Source organism: Lepisma saccharinum, unplaced genomic scaffold (assembly GCF_977018435.1).
Source record: "Lepisma saccharinum unplaced genomic scaffold, izLepSacc3.1 HAP1_SCAFFOLD_188, whole genome shotgun sequence".
Taxonomy (NCBI): Eukaryota; Metazoa; Arthropoda; class Insecta; order Zygentoma; family Lepismatidae; genus Lepisma; species Lepisma saccharinum.
In genome coordinates, this window is record NW_028142983.1 from 476,732 (window position 1) to 496,294 (window position 19,563).

Sequence of the window (19,563 nt, forward strand, 5' to 3'; positions counted from 1 at the left end):
TTACACCTAATAATATTAATTTGAAAATTAACTGATAGAAAAAGATATAGTAATTATAAGCTTTTTAACATGTCAAAGTAATTAGTTTAGTTTGTTAATTACAAGAAATATAAATTATATATAACCTGTAAATTAAACAAAATTTGCCTTAGAATAGCTCAAAATAGCATACTTATTAGATTAATAACAAACTTACTGATGCAGTAAAATATTGACTAGGGCTGAATGTTTCAATTACTGTAAAATATTAGTCTCTGATTGAAGTAAAATATGCTTGTTAATTCCTCTGATAGCAGACATATCAATTTTATACATTCTAAATAACCTAACTTAGACACATAAATTAGTAAAAAGTCTTAAAAATTAAGTTAAACTGAAAAAGTAATTACCTTGGTTCTTTAAAATAAGCATAAGGTAGTAAAAGATATTGAAAGATTTTCCTCTTATTTGTTATCAAAAGGATGCCAGATAGTGTAAACCATTTGGTATATTACTAATTTAATTAATTAATAATCAAGTATAGAGCTTAAGAACTGACTAAATAACATAAAAACATAAAATTATGAAAGCAGTAACAATATTTTTTTAAAAAATACTGTTTTTTACCTAACTTTGCTAATTAATTGAAGAGCTCGGTGCAATAAGGAGCAAACCCTCAATTCTGTCAAAATTGAGATACACCATGCAGTACGTGCCGCATGAACGTCTGCTGCATACACCAAGAGGTGGTGATGGTGCTGTGTCACATTCGCGCTCAATCACATGGTACCCTTCTTCGAAAGTAATGTACGAACGGAAAGTTCAGTGCAACAAGGTGTCAAGCCACAGCAAAATGTCGTATAACGAGGAAGGTCTGGAGAGCACCTCCTCATATATTTGTGATTCTGATGAGGAAAATGGCCCTCTGTGCGTGACAACAGCTTTGATGACCCAGACTATGTGTGTGGAGTGTCGAGCAGCAATAGCACCGACTCTGAGGTAAGAAATAAGTTTTTATTTTTGGTATTTTTTGAAAATGTTGGTTAACACCTTATTGTCTCAGACTTGGGCACAGTGAAAACGGTTGGTAAGTGTGCGTCGTGATGTGCATGTTAATGCGCAAATCAGCTCACTATGCATTCGTCAGGCCTCGTGCAAGTTGGTACAGTAAAATCACGAACTTATTCTGATGACAACTGCTGCTAACATAATGAATGTAGGTTAGCACCATATTGCTGAAATGATTAATCACGAAGAAATCGACATGACACACGTACATGGTTCCCTAATAATGACAAATTCTGACAACATACCATCAAGGACATTGCGATAAATCTTATAGAATAGGAAAGGTGGCCTCCCGGATGGCGCAGTGGTACCGTCATCGCCTTGTAATCAAGGGGTCCTGGGTGCAATTCCCGGTGGAGGCACATACTGGTTCGGATTTCACTTTAAACTGTAGGTCCAGTCCCAATTAGTCTTACTGTGCATAAAGTAGACTTAAAAAAACAAATCAATCAATCAACAGGAAAGGTATTGTAGAAATAATGTAAAGATTAATAATCATAATTGTTTGGTCATTTGCAAAAATGATTTGTTTCGGAAATTTCTGTTTGTCGAGTGGATTGGACAGTTATTGCTACGTGCTAGTTTACATTTTTACATAAATGTGTTACTCTGATCCATTTCAGAATGACCTTCACATCACAAGGACGACAGAGCGATCTTCTGTGAAACATCCTCCAGCCAGAAAGAGATGATGCGACCAAGATAACTGGGAGAGAGTGAAACATATGAGAAGAAGAAATAAAGGGGAGCAGTACACATCCAGGAACACAAAGGATGTTGTTCCAGCCAGGAAGATAGGTGAGCCATGTACTTGTCCAAAGAAATGCTGGAACAAAATTAAGGGGGATGCAGAGTTCATTTTTCACACATTCTAGGACTTGGCTGATTATGCAACACAGAACACATACCTCATGATAAATATTAGATTGTTGTTGTTGTTGATTTGGTGTTTTAAGTCCACTTTATGCACAGTAAGGCTAATCGGGACTGGACCTACAGTTTAAAGTGGGATCCGAACCACTTGTGCCACCACCGGGCATCGAACCCGGGACCCTTTGATTACAAGGCGACGACGCTACCACTGCGCCATCGGTGAGGCCGAAAAATATTAGAATTCAGAATACGAAACGTTCCTACACAAAGGGACAATCTTCCAGGAGGTCATTCACGTTTTCCTATAATTTGAAAATTAATGGTGTAGATATGTGCAAGAAGGCTATGATCGTGATTTTGGCCGCATAGAGCTGTACGCAAGGAGGCATCATCCCATTGTGTATACAACAGATAAATGGGCAGATGTGATCAGCAGTTCAAACAGAAAGAAGAAATTTCATGTAACACGCATGCAGCAAACCGACTTCACGGATCTCACACCACTTGCGTAATCAATTTCCAAGAAAACCACCACAGTTGGTAAGGAGCCCCTCAAGTTTAAAGAGGCTGTGGTGTTCATGATGGAATCCGCTACTCGCCATATTCTGCATGCGAGTTATTCATACCAGATAGAAGCGCCAGTATGGGCTAGGTGCACCCTAAAGAAAAGAGACCATCCACTGCCAGAGGTACCCTTAAGTGATTTGCCATGCAAGTACAAGGAACAGATTCCCATAGATGTCTGGAAATATTCAGACATAATGTCCCTGTTGGAATGGATCCCTCCAATATACCATAATTTTTATCTCAGCCTTGTTCCGAAGGAAGTAACTGCCGCGGAGAGTGCAGAAACTCTGGATGGACTTGATGACTGATACATTAGGAGGGCCTGGATTAGTTGAATTCAGAATAGTTTGTGCGACCTGCATTCATATGCCACTATTTGGTGTCAGTGCTGAGAATATTTCGGCTGACACAGCATATGAATTAAACTTGTATGTCATTTTTTTCTCCCTATAAAAATAACTTCGACTTTTCATTCTTATGTATATTGTTTTGTTCACAATATAATGGTCATGCATTCCTGTTTGTTGTTATTCCACAGAACTGACACCGAAGATTGTAATGCAATAAGGATCTAACCAACAATGGGAAATAATGAACTGAAAAAAACAACTAATTGAATCATCTTTGCCAACATTGTACCACATTTGAATGTGTCCATGTAAACTGGAAACTTCAGACATGCTTTTGAAATCAACTATACGACAATACAAACAATATTCAGATTTATGAATTTTTTCAAACTTTCAAATGCTAAAATCTCGAAAACAACTTTTTGTGGGTTAGCTCCTTCTTGCACCGAGCCCTTCAATTCCTAGTATCTTTGTTAAGTTATAAATAAAATATAGCTATTTCTTTGGTACGTGTGCTTTAGTCAAAGAAATTGTTATTAAAATTAGCTAGTAGTTGGTGCGATCACAGTAATTCTGAGTTTTAACAATATTTGTCCTGAAATGGATACAAATGTAACTTGATAAGCTTGTCAAACAAAATAGTTAACAAACAGTACAGTGTGACCTCAATTTTGAAAGCTAACAGTACTCTAGCGTTTCTACATAACCTTCTGCAGCAGTAAGTTATATCCAGTCCATAAGATTATTGCCCTTCCATTAATCCTCAGCATCGCGATTAGTCACAAACGCAAAAAAGCAAAGTCTCATGTTTGTTATATTGTCTTCTTTTCATGCAATCACCTATTATAGTGGCCGTGGTGGCTCAGTCGTCGGCCCCCGTGGTGGAGTGGTTAGCACATCTCGCTACTATGCCAGGGATCCCGGGTTCGAATCCTGAAAGTCCTGAAAGAGAAATTTGAGTGAAATGATATGAGTAAATGAAGTGTGATGGGGAAGCTTCCGCTTAGAGGCTTTCCTTTATATAAAATAAAAAAATATATAAAAAGTCGGTATCGCGTATGACTACCATGCTAAAGGTCCCGGGTTCAATCCCCGACCGGTTCAAATCCGGGAACTTTTCTAAAGTCGGAAGCGGCCCCTGCGCCCACCCAGCGTCGAATGACATGAGTACCTGGGGGAAACCCTAGGGGGTAAAGGCGTTCAGGGGCGTGATGCTGATCACATCACCCCCACTCACGACCGGATCAAGAAAGTGTAGGACGTTACCCCCACACCCCCTATACGTCTTCATGGCGTCGTGCTAAGCAGAGGGGAGTACTTTATCTTTACATGCAATCACCTATACTATAGGGTAAAACGAGGAGAAACGCCGCAGGCGGAGAGATGCTGCACATGCTGTAGTTTGCCTAGTACACATCAGATGGCAGCAACATTCTGCATGGATGTGTAACTGTCGTTCATTCCACCACGCCAGTGCGGTAGAGACCAGTCAAGTGAAGTGGAAAGGAGTGGGGCGCCTTCATATGAAACTTTCCTGGTGAATTGACCGTCGAAATTTTATGAAAGGTAAGTGTGATAGATCGTAATAGTTTCTACGTGACAAATATTTTATAGAATACTTGTTACAGTATTGCGATTACCTTTCGCACGATTTTACACCGAAACTACAAAACCAGTAAAAAGCAACTGGTGCGGCATCTCTCCTCGCGAAAAAGGATTGTTGCCGCACATTTTTCTGTTTTGCACATCTATTGTAATCAAACATCAATTTATTGTGATTTTTTAGAAATTTATTACAGTCTTTATTTTGTTTAAGTTAACAACCTAGGCTGTGTCCGGATTGGCAAGCGCTCCGTCCCGTTCTCTCCCGTTGCTCTCGCGTGCCGTCGAAGTCACGTCCAAGTCGTCCGAATCTACATGTCCCCTTGTAGTACGGCTGTCACTTTTCCCGCTAGGTGTCAGCCCGAACTTCACCCATCGCACTCTGGGGCGCAGCGTTTTCACATTCAGAAGACACAACGGCGCTTATGGAGAAACCGCACAGTGTTGCCAATACAGCGCTAGCTCATGTCGCCGGGAAATGATGACCTTCCTTCACAATGAAGGTGTTACATATTTTGTATATATAATGATAATTATATGTAACTATTATACTGTGAACGTTACAGTTACCCTTTTTACAATGATCCATTGCGATCACTACACACGCGAGTGTAATGCACAAATATGACACTTCAGAAATCACTTAAAAAAGTAAAAATCCTGAGCGCTCACACAACTGAAAACACTTTTTCGAGAGAGGGAAAAAGTCTAAACACACCAAAGCAGATCTCTCACTCAGTAAGGGGAACCTGGCACATGGGTTAGATTCAAATTGCAACCCAAACAAACAAATGAGTTATGGCCCACGTGAACTGATAAGACGTGAATGACTCGAGCAAGGCATGTCATATTTCTATCTTGAAGCCCCATATTTTGTCATGTGTTGGAAAGCCTTTCAAAGGTTAATATGGTGTCTATGAATTTATGTGTACGTTGGAAACTGAAAGGTGATCTTCATTTCAGTATTAATGTCGACAGTAATGTAAACAAAATCAACGTGTATTTGCGACAGCACTAATGTTGCTCTCAACAGCAGCATTGGAAATAATTGTCAATTCAATTATTAAATTTAAGTAATTTCAATTCTATTATAACAAACTGCATGAAGTTCATATTTTTACTGAATTGAAATAAAATAACAACTCGAAAACTTGGTGGTGATTGGCCGGAATGCTGCGGTGAGCCAGCTCAAAATGGCCAGACAACGTCTCCTTACTTCGCGCGCGGTTCGGGTTAAAAGGAAACTCCAAATGCATGGAAGTAATATTTCTGGGAACCTTTGAGTGGTTATAAAAAATAATTTCATTATTTTCTCCACAACTTTGTCGCTGGAAGTTTTTACTTGGAATTACAGAACAAGAAATGGCCAGCGACGACATTTTCTACTGCACGAATATAAAAAATCTCCACATACTTTATTTGAATATTTTTTAATGCAAATATGCTTTAAAATATTGATAAATTCTGAGTACCACCATCACCTATGACAATTAAAAAACAGTGTCAATTTTTTTAATAATGAATGCTTCAATTTTACGGCATGTTTCAACGTTAGGAATGAAAACAATGTAAAAATTGTGTTTTCACAGAAAATTTGCGTTTTTAATTTATCTAAAATTATGTAAGCAAGTTACCAGTTTTTTGTGTTCACCATCGTATTCTCTACAAAATTTCCTGCAAAACTGCAGGTACCGATTTTACTTAAGCTAAATTTGTAAATCGAGAAATTTCACAACAGCGCGCTCGTATTTCCCATAAGAAAAGCATTGCCCATAAGAGCCCATTGTGTCTTCTGAACGTGAAAACGACTCTAGAATAACGTAGTGTGGAAAATGGCATGCTTCTGCGCTCTCAGGCTGGTTCCACTCGAAAATGATACCGCTAGAGGCGCTGGTGTTGGTACACGTGCTAGGCATTCGTCTGCTTATAATGGAAGTAAATGGAGTTTTTGCTGCAACGTCTGATTCTTTTACATGAAGCATTTCTATGAATGTGATAATTGCTATGATATTTGGTACAGTGGTCGCGAAGATATTAACGAACATTCTAGACAGTCGACCACGTCCTGTTATCGTCATACTTTCGTTAATAATACGGGAGAAAAAATACGCGTGGAATGTTCTTGGCAACTAAATTTTTGTGTATGAATTAGGTTCATTATTATTATCATCATCATCATCATTTCTTTTAAAGATATACACACTGAAGCATTTGTATTTTGGATATTTACTGTATCTTTTCTTCTGCTTTAAACTAATCGCGGCGATGATGATAATGATGATTGCATGAAACTACAAGGGGAACCCCACAAAACTTTCTTAGTGCCATCGACATGAGTGTAAGGCAACTTTCAAACCAATGGGACAAGCGACACGGGATGTTCACACTGTCACACTAGTGACACACACTTCCAGATTGTAAAATAGCATTCATTGGACATGAGGGTCCCAACTAAGTGACAAGCGCCATGGTGCCTTCAGTCTATTAGCAAGCGTTGCTTGCGAACAACAGATAGGCGACACGATAAATCGCACATTACAACAACAGATCTAGGCGACACGATAAGCCACACGTGTCGCTTTGTCGCTCAAACTGGGCCATTTCCTCAATACCTTGCAACATGTTGCCGTGGTTTGTTGTTCGGGCATACGCGATGCAATGAGTGTCTTGCTTTAGTGAGATTGCGCACCAAAGCGACAAGCGGCACGCGACACTTATCGCTTGAGGTTTTCACCTACCGAACGCTGGCCTGTGCTTCCCGTCATGCCGCTACGATGTGAAATGTTGCTCTTGATTGGCTCCTTTCCAAGCAACATGTGTCACTTCGGTGTGAAAGTTGCCTTGGACCGAATGACCCGTGTCGCTTTGGTGTGAAATCCTCGTATCGTTTGTCGCGTGTCGCTTTGGTGTAAAATCTCCTTGAGGAAACGGTGCAGTCAGAGCTTTTGTCCCTACGGTTCGAAAGGCTGCATTGATTTCCGACTGCTCGCTTTCAAGCGACATTTGTGGTTTGTCGCCTCGGTATGAAATATATCTCAGGATAGTATTTATATTCTAATAACATAGAAAAATAAACTCTAATACACAGTCCAAGACCTGACGTCCGGAATCACATTGCGATGTTTCTTCTTGTGTTACGCATGCTATTTATTTATTAATTTTATTTTACTTTTCTTTCCAAATTAATGCCATTTCTTGACTGCAAATCACTCCACAAATATAACTGTTTCCATCAATTCACTTACCGCCTTTCTAGAGAAACAAATCTACACAATATATTCCAAAAACTAACTAAGCCGCATTACTTTCATAACAAAATTAGCAGCTGTGTCGATCGCACTGCCATCTACTTGTCATCGTCTCGGGGAACCAGTTTCTTGGGTCGTTTTCCACACTACGTTATTCAAGGCGCTGTAGCGCAGGCGCATCGCACGGAAGCAGAAGGCAGACGCCAAACAAACATGACAATGATTTCCACCTATTTACTACTCATATTAAAAATGTAACACGCTATTTCATCATTTACAATTTTTCTACATTTAGTATTATTGATAAAATGTTAAAGTATAACTGAGTTTTACATCCTCTAATCAGTATATGTTGCCTGTACAAAGTGAAAGTTAGAATATGGCTGCCAAGCGCAGCGTCACAGCGAGTTCAAGCGTGCATCTGTCGCGCCTCTCTGCTCTTCCCTCCGACTCCAAGCTTGCCGCGAATTCGGACAACGGAGGTTGGCTGAATCCCCGGATGGTACGGTGCTCTAGGTGACATCTGCTGCCGATTCGGACGCGGCCTTAGAATGATTGGTGTGCTCAGCAAGCGTTGTATTATTTTATACAATGCAATAAAACCTGGAGGTACAAGCGGTGCTTCAAACTTTGGGGCCGCAGGGCCCCCCATCCAGCTTTTTCTTTAAAAAATTTAGAATGAATATTCCTTTATTTTTTTTTTGTTCTACACTTAAATAAAGATGAAATTGGAGAAAACAATAATATATCACTTATTAAGTAACACAGGCTTGTACTAAACGTACGCGCAGCAGGACGCCGCAAGATAGAGTACCTAGTGATCTTGCGGCCCTTTAACAAAATCGTTTCTTTGTCCTGAGGTACTATTCTTGCCCCCAATTTTGGCACCATGCCCTCTAGTTTTGGAACCCAATCACCACCACTGCCAGCGACGTTAGTTCTAATCTTGTATATCTAATATATTCAGACACTTTACAATGGAAGATATCACAACAGTCGCGTGTCCTGGATTTTCGAAAGGGGTGTTATGACTCCCATCAACCACCCTTTGGCACGTGTCTGATAACAAAACTCGAGATTATTCGCCACGTCACTACTTTCATCCTGGAACAAGACTATTACTTCTTTTCCGGATTTATTTACTGCTTGTGTGATTTTTCCTTACTTTACCCGTGACTTTCGTCTCTGCAGAAAGCGGACATTCCAAACTTCAGCCAATAAAATAGGCAGTGTCTGCTGCCACGTTCTTTTTCTGCTGGAACCTCAAAAAAGATGCGCGTGGCAGTAGACTCGGTCTTTGTTTTATCGTGATTTCATCATGCTATGTATGCAATTACGTCTGTAACACATACTGTGAAGTTGTAGCGATTACTTTCACAAAAATGTTTTAAGATTATGTCCCTCAGCATTCTTCTAATAATAAACGTAAATGCTCTCGTAGTTAGGTTAAGTTCTGTTAGCATTAAAATAATATCGCTAAATGCTTTCTAAAGAAAAATGTTCTAAATTACCTGTACATTCATTCCCACTAATCATAAACTTGCATTTCTCTCGTCTTAGTCTGTTCTTAAGATTTGTAACATCATCTTAGCAGACTAATTACGTGGCAGCAGCAAATTTGACGCTTATTCTTACTGCTGACACGTGCGTGGCAGCAGACTCGGCCAATAAAATATTATCTGTGGAACGCGTCTGACTACCATGCTAAAGGTCCCGGGTTCGATCCCCGGCCGGTTCAAATCCGGGAACTTTTCTAACGATGGAAGCGGCCCCGGCGCCCACCCAGCGTCGAATGACATGGGTACCTGGGGGAAACCCTGGGGGGTAAAGGCGGTCAGGGGCGTGATGCTAATCACATCACACCCACTCACGACCGGATCAAGAAAGTGTGGGGCGTTACCCCCACACCCCCTATACGCGTTCATGGCGTTGTGCTAAGCACAGGGGAGCACTTTACCTTTTTATAGTGCTCCTCAGCAAAGATAAACAAGCATATAGGTTTTGAACAATTAGCACAGGCGAACAGAGCAGCTAAACGTTGAACACACTGTGAAACACATTGCTCATGCCAAAGCACGCAAGCGAATGTTTTAGTTTTTTGAATAGCCTATTTTTTTACGCTGAATTTAATATCGATACATACTTCTTGAATTTTGTTTGTTCGATATTTGTTACCTACACATTCATTACTTGTTTTGCTGTAAAATGCAATTTTGTCTCAATAAACATCAGACACACGATGTGAATTTTCTGACTTAAAAACATTACAAGCATGCAATTCATAATTGTTAATGCCCTCATAGCGCAAGAAATAGTATGGCTGGCTGGAAGGCGGAGGGGAGGGTGGGGGGGGGGCAAAAACATGACACGGCTGGGCCTCCAAAGTTTTGGTTACGACAGGACCGTAGTTTGTGAGGGAAGTGTGAGGGCGCCGAAAGTTCAGGGGGCTGGGGGCGCCGAAATGGGTGTACGTCCCTCTCCGAGAGAACGTCCTTAATCCGCCACTGTGTGAAACTAAGAATTTTAATAAGACGATTGTTTACAACAGAAAAGATATCGGAACTAAAAAAGCCTTAAAATTTGCACAGCACTTATTTACGTCACTTGCAATTTACACAATTTAAGTGCTTTATTCTTGTGAATCTGGTAAAGAATAATACATAATAATTCTACGCGACTGTACTTTAATTTTTATAGTTGCTATTAATAACAAACTTTTTTTTTAAACTTGATATCATACTTTTCCTCATGGCTAGTAAGTAGGGGTGTGCGGGACAGAATTGTTTTGGTCGGGACGGGATCGGTACAAGAAATTTTCTTAATCCCGACATTAGGGACGGAAAAAATCGCCATTTCCCGAAAAGTAGGGGAATTTTCGGGACGGGAAATATTCGTAATTTCCCGAAGCTCTGAAAATCTCGAATTATACACGTCATTTTCAACTTAAGTGATTCTTTTTGCATTTTTGGAATAAAAACAAACAATTTCGGATAAGTTCCAGACACTTGCAATGCAGAAAACGTCGAGAATTAACAACTTTTCAAAATGACCATTCGGTATTTCTCGACTGCTCGGGATCCCGAAGAGTCGGGAAGTCATTTCCCGAAGTCGGGATCGGGACGAGATATTTAGGAAGTTTCTCGTATCGGACAAACGGCTGAAATTTGCTAGTTCATTTAATTTGAATATTCGTACTTACGTATTCTGCATTGAGAAACATTGCTGAAGGTAGCATTTCGATTATTTTACGGAAATAAGCTATATTTGCGACATATCGAGTAATTTTCTTCGTTTCTTTTTGCCTTTGGTAACACGCAAAATGGCGGTCACAGTTTCACTACCGTACTCGGCATGCAGTGTTTTCACCCCACTGCACCCAAAAATGCCCACAAACCATTGACGTAGAGCCCCACGAACCATTCATGCATAGACCCCACGAACCATATCCGGTAAGGTTAGGTTAGATAGGGTCATGTATAGGTTACAATAGTTAAAAATTGGTTTCGAAAAAAATATGTGTAGCCCCAAACACCATTCTCGCATAGCCCCACGAACCATTGACACATAGCCCCACGAAACATTTACACATAGTCCCACAAACCATTTGCGGAAACGTACCTTCTTCAGTTACAAAAACACGTGTTTGGAAACACTGACCGGGATTGACCGGGATTAAGTCATCACACACAGGCTGCATCCACCTGGCAGTAAATGGATGCAAGAGCTTTCGTGCATCGGTCACACATTTATATCGAAAAATAGATGATTTACTTGCAAAATTCAGTGAACGATGCGAGAAACCACTTCCCCGAACTTCCACAAGTATAAAGAAACTGCATTCGGTAAGTAATTTCTCCTGTAAATTTGAAGAAATCCGTTTGTATGATACGAGAAATTTACCAGATATTTTTTTCCCGGTCCCGGTCCCGACTTTTCGGGATCCCGCACACTACTAGTGAGTATGGTTCTCTATTTTATACATACACATTTATCGAGAAGAATAGTTAGTACAAAAAATATTTTATATTCTATTTCTTGTCTCGCAACCTCTAGGGCTATCTTATCTACAGAAATAATTATTTTAAAATTGTTTAAACCCGAAACAGAAAGGACAAAAATATAGGGGGAAAATGTCTGCTTAATCATAGGCTTAATACAAGGAAAACATATGTTAATATTAAGTTATCGGATAAGGCATAGTGTATAATAATAAATATTAAATATCGTGCGCTTACTCACTTAATATATTTTATCTTTGTAATTTGGTGAGTTTCTCCGATTTCTACCCCCACCTACCTACACATATTCGCAGGTCGCAACAAGGGGAAACATAAAAGCGTGGTGTAAAAATCTAAATTTTTGTATTATAGACCCAACCAAATGAAGTCAAGTTTAGTGCTCTTTGTGTATAAATATACTATATTTAGCCCGTCTGAGCTACCCTGCCGTTGCGCTTTAACATATTAATTCTTAGGTTCAGGAGAATATAATTTTCGGAAAATTATGACTTGCTGTATAATGTTAAAGGTTTGCTAAACACATTTTTGTTACCTATTTACACGAGAAATTCTTACCTTCGTTGAAAATAACGTTTGAATACCCATCCTATCGCTCTCCCATGTAATTTCCTCTAGCGGAAAAGTTTGGCAATGAACAGCCCCATTACGCCAGGTCAACCGTTGCTATGGCGACTAATTTTAATCGCTAATATTCTGTGCCTCTATATACTTTGAGTCTGTGCATGCATAGATTGTGCTTGATTCACATGATTCAAATCACTCGAAGTCTAGGAGTGTAGAAAATCTTTTTATCTTGCTTGATTGTGGTTACTACAAACTCATACCTGTTGATAGTATCAACTTAAAAGTGAATGGAACCCTAAATCGTCCTGTCCAGTTGTGTATCCATGTAAGTGTACTGTTGTACCAATTTCTCTAGTGTTAAATATTGCAGCAAAGATGCATGTAGCTTCCGGAAAATTTGTTTATCCAGTTAATGAATGCGTAGCTAATTACCACATACACGTGTGTATGTGGGTATGGACATCGAGTAATGTGAATAGAAAAGCGGCGCACTTGATTTCTATTCAGACCATGCACGCACCACTCACTTCTGTAAATAATAAGAATGGGCACCTTATCATATAGCAGGTACTCCGCAATGGACATTGTTCCAGTCATGAGCATATCCTTACATTTTGATGTGACTAAAATTAAAAAAGTTCTAAACCCCTAGCAGGTTTTTGGATATGTATGATTGCTGGTGTTCATGCATGTATGTTGCAAGATCATAAGAAACAAAAACTGATACACCTATGACAAAACTCTCGATAGAAAACTGGGGTGTAAGGGGTGCTCCTTCCACATAGTGCACCCAATAGTCAACCTCACTTCCACATAGTACACCCTGAACTGCAGACTAATGAGGCTCTGGCGACTGGCCATGGGCACTATAATTCTGTGTCGTCCTGTGTTTTGTCCTTATTTGTGCTGAGTGCCTAGTACTAGTTTACTATTCTTCGGACAGATTTTTTCATTTCTACAGAAGAAACTACTTACTGTAATAAGTTCCTGTAGTATTGTCTAACATCTGGAAGGTGTTTTGTGTGATGTGGGAATGTTTCATAGCGGAAATTCAACCACTGACGCATAACCCCACTAACCATTCATACATAGCCCCACGAACCATTTCCGGTAAGGTTAGGTTAGGTAGGGTCACAATAGGTTACAATAGTTAAAAATTGGTTTCGAAAAAATATGCGTAGCCCCACACACCATTCTCGCATAGCCCCACAAACCATTTGCGGAAACGTACGTTCTGCAGTTACAAAAACACTTTTTTTAAAAAAAAAATTGATCAAAAAAACGTGAATACACATTAAAAAATGATCCGCGAAGCAGATAGGTAAGTAGAAATGTCAAAAATTGATGAAACTCAGAAGTTATAGGTGTCCGAAGGATAGTAAACATTTACCGGTTATTTTATAAGGAATTCAACAAAGTAAATCCCAAGGCGAGGAAAAAATCGAGAAAAACAGATGTTGTCAGGATATGCGTGATTGAACGTACTGAGGACATTTTTCGATGATGAAGCACATATTTAGGGGTGAAATGAGTGCTAATTGAACCTAACCTAACAGGCCTAAACTAACCTTGTAGGCATACCTCGTTCCCGTGAATGGTTAGTGACAGAAAGTGTAAAAAGAAAAGCTTACTTACCCTACGGATGGCGGAGCATGGTTTTGTAAACGGGCAAGAAGAAGTGCGCCAGAAAGATGTAAATGGGCAAGAAGGACGTAAACTAGAGTCTAGCCAACAGTTCCGATTGTTTTATGATTTCTCCTAGCGCAAAGACTAATTATCGTAGAATTTTGGAAATCATTGTAACACTAAATTTGAACCTTCCTTAAAGTAATGAGTGCTGTTTGGACTCAAAAAAAGTTATTTATGTTGAAAAAACAACTTGAAAATTACCTTATGCCCTTCTCATGGACAAGATATTCTGCGTCGACAAGCGACAGTAAATATCGTAGAAGTGTGGGAATGAATGTAAAAGTAAATCGGAACCTTAGTAGAATGCATTTAGGTACATTATTTTAATGCTAAGGGAACCAAACCTAACCTGCCTAACCTAACCACGAAAGCATATATTCAACAAAGCCTAATTGCTAAAACTTTGCAGTATGTGTTAACAGACGTACATCGAAATCAAACCATGTAAATATTGCATTTGTAGCATGATGGCTTCGCAATAAAACAAAAGGAACTTAGGCCATCATGAATGTTTACCCAATCTTATTAATATGACCCACATGTCATGTTAGAGAGAAAAATGTTTCTCGGTTTTGCAGTTTATCAACAATTCAAAGCTGAGCCCATGTTCCAATTGTTTCATTCAAATTTATTCATGAGGTACATACATTTATAACATGATTCGATTTCTATTTATGCCTGTACACATGGACTTCTTCACCTTAGTGATTACTTACTGTGTGTTTCCTCAAAAAAATATTTTTCCTATCCATATGCTCCTATAAGTATGCTTGTTTGTGAGCAACCATTCATTTACTGTGGTCATGGATATTGACTGCTGTTGCCATCTATGTCATGTGTGTAAGTTACAGAAAGGTTTTCTGGTTCAGACCTGTTACCACATGATGGCCTATTCCGTTGTTTCCATTGCACTGTCAAAAATGTTTTGGAATCATTTGGGACAGTGCTGTTCTCTTGGCATTGTGGTCGACTACATTAAAATAACGCCCCTGAATGCTTTTGAAGTTGTGTTAGGGAAGTCAGGATTAAGTCTTATAGCATTATAAAGATGTCTCTAAATGCTCTTGGGGTTATGTTACGGCTTAGGTTTAGGGCTTTTAGTATTAAAATAATGTTCCTAAATGCTTTTGTGGCTGTTCTTATTAAAATAACATTGTTGAATGCATCTACTAGACGGTCGCAACCCCCTCAAGCTTCATATGCAGCAATAGTCCATATTCAACATGGGCAAGGGAATACTAATTATCGTAGAATTTTGGCAATCACTTTCACACGGAATTTGAACCTTCCTTGAAGTAATGAACACTGGTTGGGTTTCGAAAAAAGTTATTTAGGCCCAAGTTCCTTTTGTTTTATTGTGATTTCATCATGCTATGAATGCAATTTTTATGTGGCTCGATTTCAATTTATGTCTGTTAAAACATACTGCGGAGTTTTAGCAATTACTTAAGATTTTGTTCTATATATGCTTTTGTGGTTAGGTTTGGTTCTCTTAGCATTAAAATAATGTCTCTAAATGCATACTACTAAGGTTCTGATTTACTTCTACATTCATTCCCACTAGTCTATGATACTTACTGTCACTTGTCAACAGGACACCTTGCCCATGGGAAGCATGCATGCTTGCGTAAGGTGATTTTTAAGTTGTTTTTTTTCAACATAAATAACTTTTTTTTTTTAAAAAAATCGAAACGGTGATCATTACTTTAAGGAAGGTTCAAATTTTGTGTGACAATGATTTCCAAAATTCTATGATAATTACTCTTCTGCTAGGAGATTTTTTTTAAAAAAATCATAAAACAATCTGAACAGTAACCGTTGTTTATGTTAAAAGAAACCACTAACAAACTTCCCTTATGCAAGCATGCACACTTCCCATCGACAAGGGCATTTTCCATTGATAGAAGTGACAGTAAGTATCATAGAATAGTGGAAATGAATGTAGAAGTAAATTTGCAACTTGCTGAAACTCATCAGCAGAGTTCTCATTTGCAATAAGTCCAATCTATTGGCAAAAATAAGATGTTTGAGATACCCTGCACAAAACTCCCCATTTTGCATGCATGACACATTCCACAGACTGTTCCACTGCTACTCCCCTCTTGCTGAATGTTCGCAGGAAACTCAAAGGGGTTTCATGTTTGTAGCACTGTCAGTAGTGTGAAGCATTTAGGGATCTTATTTTAATGCTAACCTGCCTAACCTAATCAAAGAAATAAAATAAAAATAACTCTGATTATTACTAAAATTACTAAAATGCTAAGAGAATTAAACCTGACCTGCCTAAACTAATAACAAAAGCATTTAAGCCAGTTTTTCACTGTACCATTACCATTAAGATTCATGTTAGAACATAACTGGAAGTTTGTGATAATTTTGCTTTTTCAATGTACAGTTAGCTCGTAACTGGAAGTGTTGTGGCGATTATTTTAACCGCTACTCCTTCTTGCAGTTAACAGCCTAACTGGAAGTTGCGAAGCAACATGCCTGCCATGGAGTTATCAAAGTTCCATACTCGACAACTTCACCCCATCAGCTTAAAGATGTGATTCACTAAAAAGTTATAGCTCAAGTAATCAAGGAAATTAAGCAGTATGGTTGCAAAAATTCATTTTGCAATGTTGTGTTGGAGAATTTGTGACAAGAATATCTGCTTTACCAATTGCACCAGTGCTATAGAGTAATTTGCCTCAGTGTTCAAGAGGCACCACCTTGTGAAGTGCCTTACATTTATGATAAGAGTTCGAGTCCTGATCTCTGTCCTTTCCCTTTTGTCAATTATTTATTATGTATGTTCCCTTCATTTCAGGCTTTATTGTTGAAGGATCTTATCTCATAAAAATCTTACAGTAAATTTTAAAATTATATTTACTCTTCGTATACTTTCATATCTTTAGAAGTTTTCCTGCAAAGCATGCTCACTAAAAGGTTCTTTTCCCATTCTTGAGCAACGAACATATATTGCACAGAGATGGTATAAAGCTTGCAGTCAAATTACATGTACATTTTTTTTATATTCATAGTGTTTACATAAACAGACAGAAAATATTAATGTTTCAACCTTCGAGTTCCTGACTCTCCTTCCGTAAGAAAGTATGTATGCTTGTGCTCCATAACAGCATTTGAGATATAGGAAATTAGCCATTATTGAAAGAAAGCCAAATTTGTAGTGCTTGCTTTCCATAAATTTATTTCATAATCATACAGAATTAATGCAATTTGTAGCACTTGCTTTCCATAACTTTATTTCAAAATCATACAGGATTAATACATAGCCATTGTTTCAGTTGTTTCCAATGAAGAAACATGCTTTCTAGTGCATAAGTATTTGTAGTTCTACATTTAAACACCAGGCTGTGTTCCAATCCACATAGTTTGAAACTACACTAAGAGATGGCGTGAAGGTCGATTTCCTGTAATTTCCATGCTTCAGCATTGCCAACACACTATTTTGGAGAGCAAACTTAGGATTAGTTAACTGGCTGTTGGAGGCGAGATGGAAATGCAAATCTGAACACCTGATGCTAAACGAACATATTCCGTGAACCGATACCAGAAACCCCTTCATACATCACACATGTGACCTAGGTAGGAGGGGCATTTCATGTCTAAGATGATAGTAAACGAATGGTTATTGGCAAGTACAGAAGTATATGGAAGTAAAATACCAGTGTCAAGAAATGACGCAGTAAGTAATCACTAAAACTCCACAGTATGTGTTAACAGATATATATTGAAATCGAACCATGTAAAAAATGCACATGTGGCATGATGAAATCGCAACGAAACAAAAGGAACTTGAGCCATTTATGCTATCTGAAACTTTTGACTCTACTAAGAACTTTCTCAAAGCTACTAAATTTCCTCCACAACCATTTCCACTATTCCTGAAGTTTCCCTAATGTTCCTCAGGGGGTCCCCAGGTTCAAATCCTGGCCTGGGTATGGATGTTTGTGAGTGCCCATTCATCAATATCATCACTCATCCCCATCTTCGCAAATTAGCCAAAAGTGGCACAAGAAAATAAAGCAAATCAATAAAATCCTAATGGTCCTATAAAGTATTTTATAGTATTTCAAGATTGTAGATAAGAAATGGATTTTTCTTATGTTGAGGTACATTCCAAATTCTGATGACACTTTCAAATCTCTGCCTAAACTACATTTTTGGAGATTAAGAAAAGTGTCTTAAGAATTTTAGGGCTTCGCTTAAGCTATAATTTGACAATAAATGTTTTGAAATATAGTGCATGTTTGGGGATCGTTGTGGACCAAATTGGAGATCACCAATGTTTTGGCCATGGGAATTCCATTCTCATAGCAACCAGATATTTTGGAAGATTTATAAGGTATTCCATTTGGATGAAACACCCAGACAATTAAATATGGCAAACTTATAATTTATCATGGTTAATATATGGAGGAGGTATATTTGCTTGAAACATCCAGGAAAATAATAGGAAAACACAACTGTGATAAACTGAAGAGTAAAACCTGGCAGGCATTGAGGCCTGTGGAAGGGAAGCTCTTTTGTGCAATGTCGAACACCTGGCTTGACGTGTGTGTTGCATATTATTGTTGGCACGACTCCTTGTGGATGGGTTTCTTCCAGGTCTCGTGCAGGCCTCTGGCCAGATCCGAAAATGTGCAACGAAGAGATGATCTGAAATGACTGAGGTTATTTTGCATCGCTTTTCTGAAAAGTTTGTGTAATCAAGATGATGAGGATGAGTGATGATATGATGAAGGAACACACAAAGAACACCCAGGCCGGGATTAGAATCCGGGACCCTTGGCTATGTAGCACACTGCACCACTGTGGCCAGCGGAATGCTGTTGAAGTATTAGATGTGACAACAAATGATATGGTAATATTTCAACTAGAGCTAAAGGTACAATTATAGAGTTGCAATATAATGGTCCAAAGTAACTGTAAAAATTCGACTCACTTGTAGGGGAGGGTGGGTAAAGTGAGACAGGTTGGGCAAGTATGTCCAGCCTAGCTAAATTGTATACCACGACAGGAAATGACCCCGCGAAGAGATAGTTGGTGTCATAGAAGCTGGAGAGGCTGTGTGTGAAGCAGTACGCTACTCTTGAAAATTGATGATTTTATAGGTATATATATAGTATATATTTTGGTGTTATCTTTATAAAGATTATGGTGTATACAGAAACCTCAATTACATATCATCAATACATTTTAACACTTGTAATATATTTATTGCATAATATATCTCTTTACGAACCTCATACTTACATACAGTGAATGTAGCATTATTAGACTCGCATACAGAGGTCGAGTAAATAAAACATGTGGGGTGGGGTAAGAGCATCCACCTAGAATATTAGAGGGTCTCACATGCTCCAGGTTGATTGATTCACTAGTAGGTTAATTTACATTGCTTTACTACCGTTAGGTTATTCTCGACGACAATACCTCCATGTGTATGTGTTCTGGGGTATGCCCACTCATTTCTTTTGCCAGTTAATTTTTTAAATTTTTAAAATACAATTAATAGCTTAGGAGATAAGCGGTTGTAAATGGTAAGATAACACACGTTACATTTTTGAAAACCACCATAAATGCAAAGCTTTTGAGTTA

At 38.6% G+C, this 19,563-nt stretch overlaps 1 protein-coding gene across 1 annotated transcript in view; it reads left to right on the forward strand.

Moving 5' to 3' along the window:
- Positions 1-12,483: 12,483 nt before the first annotated feature.
- The window catches only part of LOC145982483 (uncharacterized), a 72,754-nt gene continuing 65,674 nt past the window's right edge, over positions 12,484-19,563 (forward strand). The window contains exon 1 of the mRNA XM_083115941.1: positions 12,484-12,512. The gene's annotated coding sequence lies outside the window, so the exon portion shown is untranslated. The remainder of the gene's footprint in view (positions 12,513-19,563) is intronic.